General features: G+C 44.2%; 1 long non-coding RNA gene across 1 annotated transcript in view; it reads left to right on the forward strand.

The window, feature by feature from the left end:
- The window catches only part of LOC138526536 (uncharacterized), a 115,818-nt gene extending 111,783 nt beyond the window's left edge, over nucleotides 1-4,035 (forward strand). Inside the window, exon 3 of the long non-coding RNA XR_011283612.1 lies at nucleotides 3,683-4,035. This is a non-coding gene — a long non-coding RNA (uncharacterized lncRNA). The remainder of the gene's footprint in view (nucleotides 1-3,682) is intronic.
- Nucleotides 4,036-6,395: the final 2,360 nt, after the last annotated feature.

Here is a 6,395-nt window from a genome sequence, read left to right on the forward strand (position 1 = left end):
ACTCCTTACGTTCCGGAAACTACTCAAAGCTCTGCTTTTCTCTACCTCTTTTCCTATTTTCCTTTCCAGCTAATAACCCCACTGCCACTGAGACCAGCGGCCTCGTCCTTCATGAATCTCACAGGTTACCAGACCCGCTACCCAGTCAACAACAGCACCCCCCTCAGAACTCCCCTTGAAGGCCCCCTGCCTGGCAGCTGTGCATCCCACCCTTGGTATTCCCCAGCCCTAGCACTTAGCCCTTGACTCCCCCTCTCACAAGCACTTGTCCATACCTTGCTCCCCCTTCCCTATCTCCTGCACGTCTCCTCACTGCACTTGCATGTCTGAATGTCACAAGGCCTAGGAGGACCATGGCTGTATATTTACTGTTTTTACCACTGTTATTTACTCCGCTTGCTCCCCCTATCTTAACTTGTGGCACCTGGAAACACCATTCTGCTGTATTGGTGCCTAACAAATGCTCAATTAATAAATACAATATCCTGTCGTCTCCAGTCATTGGGTGCCTCCCGGAATGAAGGCCCAGCACCTAGGAAGGAGCTCAGGTATACCGTGTTTCCTCCCAATTTTATTCTCTTCTTATTTGTAGCACGTCTTCTATAGTCTGGGTTTACCTTTCACCAACATGGTCTGCACTTTCATTAAAATGTGATTACGAGGCCAGCGTAGATTTGAGAAAAAACACTCCTTCCACGAAAGCATGTGGTGAGAAAGCTACATTCCATATAGGCACTAAGTTGCTTCTACCTTCCTTCTGTCCTCTATCTCCTTAATCTTTCTTCTACTTTTTACATGGTCAATAATGCCATCCTGATCAAGTGCCTCTGTGATAACTCGGGTATCACTGATCAGGCCCATGCCTGGCTGACCTCCGTTCTCACTGATCGACCCTCTCAGGTCGTATTGGGGTCCTTCCTCTCTTCTATCTCTGTTTCTCTACCTGTGGAGTTCCGCCGGGGTCTAACAGCTGTCCCTGGCTGTTCAACCAATACCTGGATCCTCTCGCTCACTGCACAGCTGCTCTGTGCTCCAACTTTCAGTGTTATGCGGTTGACACCCAGCTCTTTTTCATTCTCCACTCGGCCATCTCTACTCCTTCTCTCATTCCTGACTGTCTGCAATTCAGGAGTGGTGTGCCGCTAATGATCTCTGCCTCAATGCAGCAGAACTCCAGCTCCTTCCTTTACTCTCTCTCTGGTCACCCACTCTGGGTCCACTTCCTTCTCCTACCTGTGAGGCTAAAAACCTTGGGGTCATCTTCAACTCCATGCTCTCCTTCTCTCCTCACATTTCTGACGTCTCTACGAAGTCGAACTATCAGCTGCACCTCCTCAGGGGTATTCCTTCCTTTTAAACTTTCCCCAGAAGCTCACTGTCTCCAGAACTCTGGTCCTCTGAAGGCTGGACTACTGCAACAGCCTCTTTCTAAATTGTCCTGCCTCTACTCTCCACCCTCTACAACGTATCCAGAACAGGACTGCAAGACTCATCCTTGTCCTCAAGCCCAGGGATCGTATCTCTACAGCTCTGAAATCTCTTCATTGGCTTCCAGTGATAGCAAGGATCAAGTTCAAGACACTCTGCACTGTCCACAAGGCTTTCTTGGGCCTGGGTCTGCACTACCTCCAACTCTCTCTTCCTAAGTATCTCCCTTCTCAAGCTCTCTGCTCATCCACCTCCAACTCTGAGGGTCAACCGCTTTTCCAAGAAGAGAGTTGGGGGCAGATCTCTTTCTTCGGCGGGGGCCTCCCTCTGGAACAGCCTCCCTGTCTCTTTCAAGCTTGGGCAGAACCATCTTCAGTTCCGGAAGCAACTCAAGACCTTCTTCTTCGCTTCTGCCTTCTCTCTTCCTCTCCCCTGCTGATGACCCATCTGTTCCATGCTGGTCACCTGGCCACCCTGTGAATTTAGGACCAGGTCCCTGTCTGTCCAGTTGTCCCTCGCATTGCCTCTTGGTCCCCCTAACACTTGTGGTCTGAATCTGTAACCCTACAGTCCACACACTCTCTGCACTTATTAGCCACCCGCTGGCTGCACTCTGTTACCTGCACTTCTCCTTCTCCCCTCGCTGTGCTTGCGCGATCCGAATGACACAAGGCCTAGTGCGATTGCTGTTTTGTCCTCGTTTTGATTCCCCCTCCTTGTCTTGTCGTACCTAGAAACACTTGTGTACAGGCGCGTTATAAATGCCATATCATATTTTCTTCAGACTTTCCCAGTATATGCACTGCAAACTTTGCCAAGAAATTTTCTGGGTAGGTGCTGCATCTAGAACATTGATTGGGAAGCAAGTGGGCAGTTGGAATCATGCAGTAATTCAGAAATAACCCATGTCTAGGGCTCTAATATCTTTAAAAGCAGATGGGGATGCGCATTCTGAATGTAGGTAAACTCATGGGCCAATCGCCGTGAATGGTACAAGGTATTTATACACTTAATTGTGCAGTATTTACCACTTGATTTGTTTACAAAATACTGCTTGAGCTAAATTCCTCCAAAGTCATTGTATAGGAAATATAAAAAAACAGGTCAATGTATACAATACAACCGGTTTTTTTAAATATTCTCTTGCGTGTTGATGCACGATGCAATGCATGGAGAAAGGTTTTCTCGTAGTCTCAGATTGGATAGTCTCCTCAATGACCAAAATCTACCGATTGATACTAATTGCAACCAGGACTTTAAGTGGGCAGGAGCTAGCCGAGGCACTGCCCCAGCAGTCTCCAAACACTGCCCCCCAAGCCGGGACACTGCTGCAGCTCCCTCATTCTCCCACTAATGAGCACCTTCTCTAGTGCGTTAATTCAGAACATGAAAGTGCACTCCAGTAGACTTACTGGCGTTTGGGAATTGCAATGCACTCAGCAATTGATTTACAAGCTTTGAGATGAACACATTTAGGGAAATGAGATGTAAACCTCTGTTGAAGCAGAACAACCAAAGCATCAGAGCCAAAATCAGATGCTGTGCAAATTAGTGTATAAGGTTTGTAGTTTTGAGACATTTTTCTTTTAGGCTGAGTGATGTGACAAATTAAACCAGCACCAAGCCCAGTGTGCATTGCATGCTCAGAAGGGTTGCATGCTTGTATCTGTGGTCACTCTTAGTTACTGAAATGTTCTTTGGTTTTATGCAAAGCAGCCAGCAACCCACTTTGATGCTCTGTGCTCTACGCCCCTCCCTTATAGGTAACTTATTTACAGAAAAAGGTGAATTGCGTATATTTATTGAGACAGTCATGTATTTATAGACAGCTTTATATTTACAAGCCAGACAGAATTATTCATTTTTTTACGCTATATATAGTGAATGCAAACAAGACCATCCGAGACAAAGCCGAGTGCCCCAAAATACATATTTGCAGGCTCTCGAGATGTATTCTTGGCATCAGAATGCCCTCTTCTGGTCTGCTTACCTACCCTGTAGGCCACACCCAGAACGTTTGCCACTCCCTCTTGTTAGAGCCTCCCCTCGCCTGACTTCAGCATTTGGTAAATCAGGACACAAATTGAAAATGGCATTGAACTCGTGTCATGGCCGGGTCGGCTAGCTATTGCCCACACGCACGCGAACAACACGTATTCATGGAAGAGTGTTTGACTCCTTCTGACTTGTTATCACTGAAGTTGCATATATGAAGAGAATGAAAACACGCCATATTATGCTTTTTCTTTTTCAGAATGTTGGTGAGTCCAAATGTGTACCCAAAATCCTGCACAGAGGAAAACACAGACATTAATGGCAATACTGCAATAAGACGGAGCCTCAAACCTCTGGGGTTCTGAAAAGACATACTCAGCTGGAAAATGAGACAATCTACACCACTCCAGCTCTACAAAAAGCCCCAGAGATTTTTTTTTATTTTTTTATCCTGTCTCTTATAGGACGATCACTCCAGTTTGGACCCATGTGTGGTTGCCGCACCTGGTCTGGATTCATTACCATCTTGAAGTCCAGCTGCTTTATAACTTCTGCTAAGCTTTTTTTTCAATTTCCAAATGTATGTGCCCCTAATAAAGGAAGCAAACTTGTCATCGTTTTAGAATCCTATATTATTTTTTTGTCTGTTCCAATGATTGCTGATAAAAACGTCGTCAATGACCAAAGATTGGTGTTTCTTTTGTGAGAGTTAGGGCCTCATTACGAGTTTCCACGTATCCCGTGGGTTCTATTCCGGTGGGATACAAGGAAATGGACCTGTTATCAACATCTGATTTCCCGGTATTACCAGGTGCTGGCAATGGCAGTAAATCCCGAATCCATGGAGAGCTGCATGACTCCATGGATGGGCTTACCGGTATTTCCGACACCGGTATTAGCGGTGCTGGAAATACCAGCTGTTTTTTGCCTGGCAAACTTGTAGTTTTACGGTGTGGAAAAGTGGCACCACTTTTACCAGCACTTTTCCTGCACTGCAAAACTTGTAATGAGAGCCGAATGTACTAAGGTACAGTTTCGTGATCTAAGTGATGCGTAAGTGCATTCAGATACAAACAGAACAGAAATGTATCTTTTCTAATAAGGCTATCTGTTTCTATTGTTTAAATGAATTGTAAAGCTGCATTATGAGCACTCACTGTCCCTATTGATAATTCACAAAGGGCATTTCAAATGTATCACCATCTCCTAACCATGGATTTGTAAAATTTGCATTGGAAAATGTGAGGGATTCACAGAGGAAAGGCAAAGAAATGCAAATAGTAATGAGCGATACATATTTTTGTTTTAAACTAGCGGGTCCTGCCGTAACGTATGCCATTCTAGCAGATGTTAAAGGTTAATATCGGTCGGTAATTCATAGCTTCAATTCTGTTCCCCTTTATAATTATCGGAATTATCACTGATCACTTCCAGGAAGGGGGCGTAGATCCCTGTAGGTCCCTGTGACTTATAAATTCTCATTGAAAAGACTAACCGTACAGGCAACTGTCTTCTTTGAATTTGAAAGGCATATTTGTTTCAGATAGAATGTGAGGTATGCGCAGTATAAAAACAGTATCAAAGTGCCACCGATTACACAGGCCTCTATGATATGTCTTTGTAGACGCGTAATTGTCAACCTCGTTCCACTGCAGCGTCCCTGTGATGGCATAAGAATGCATAGTAGCATAATTACAGGACCTACTTTCCGTTTTAGCTTGTGAGGGGGCATTTGTCATACAGCATTTTGCTGCAAAGTTGAGCCTGGAGCTTTTGTGCCCTGTGTGAAGAGAAGCAGGGGTGGAAAGAGGCAACTTGGATTTATTCCCATTGTTTGCAATAGAGGAAGGTGAAGGTGGCCACGTAGAACCGTGCACATTCTGTTTGTTAAAATGATAGCTATTGTTGAAGTGGAAGGGAACACAGAGGTGCACTCTGCCATTTGGACAACAGAGGCCAACCTAACACTGATGAATTGCATCAGCTTAGTATGGAAACATACCTAAGCATTTTATATATATAAATAGAAATTTGTGAATCAGCAAACATGCTTGGAAAAATGAGGTAATAGGTCTAAAGATTACAAGTGCCCCAGAAAATTTACCAACAAAAGTCACATTTTTGTGTGAGCAGTGTGGCCCATTTGGTATTTATCCCCAAAAGCAAGGGACACATATTGGACAAGCTTAACATAGCTTTAAATGTATTTAGTACAGTCAAAAAAGCTTGGGCAGACCAGGCTAGACTGTGCCTGAGGTTTGTAGAAATGTATATGCTTGGTCTTATTGTTTGGATGGTGATATGCTGAGTGTTCAAGTGTATGATAGGCTATGCCCTGCGCCTACTTCATAACATTCCAAAAATTAAATACACAATGATGACAATGCACATGCCCAACTAATACCACAGCAAAGGTTATGAATATCACAATGGTTTAGGGTTAACAGTGTTATAATAGAACAGATTCCTGCCCTGGCCAACATGTGGCACACATGTCACCATTTGACATCACAGGAAGTGGCATCCTATGCTTTCATACTCAACTCAAATGACACTTTGCACAACACTTCTGCCATTCTAGTTCTGTTCTTCTTCTGGCAACTGGTAGTAATTGCTGTCTATTGGACTATTGTATTTAACCAGTACAATTATCTTGGTTTTCCACTGAACATTTACACTCCAATATCCTAGAAATCATTTGCCTCCACTCATCCTGTTGAAGTCTTCTGTAAAATGTGTTGGTGGATTGGGGATTTTGGTGCTCTCCCATGTCATTGCCTGGCATCCTTTGTTTGTTTCTTGAGTTTAGATATAGGCATAGCAGATTTCCTTCATAGACAGGATCTGTTTTTTTTCTTTTCCCTTTCATTCTGGGATAGTCCAGGTCAGTTGAAGATCTTTGGCTCTGGTTCACTCTCCTCATGGCCTGGGCACTTCTTAGGCTTTGGTTAAGGTACGTTATATGTCTCACA

This window comes from Ambystoma mexicanum, chromosome 7p (assembly GCF_040938575.1).
Source record: "Ambystoma mexicanum isolate Mex_15411 chromosome 7p, UKY_AmexF1_1, whole genome shotgun sequence".
NCBI lineage: Eukaryota > Metazoa > Chordata > Amphibia > Caudata > Ambystomatidae > Ambystoma > Ambystoma mexicanum.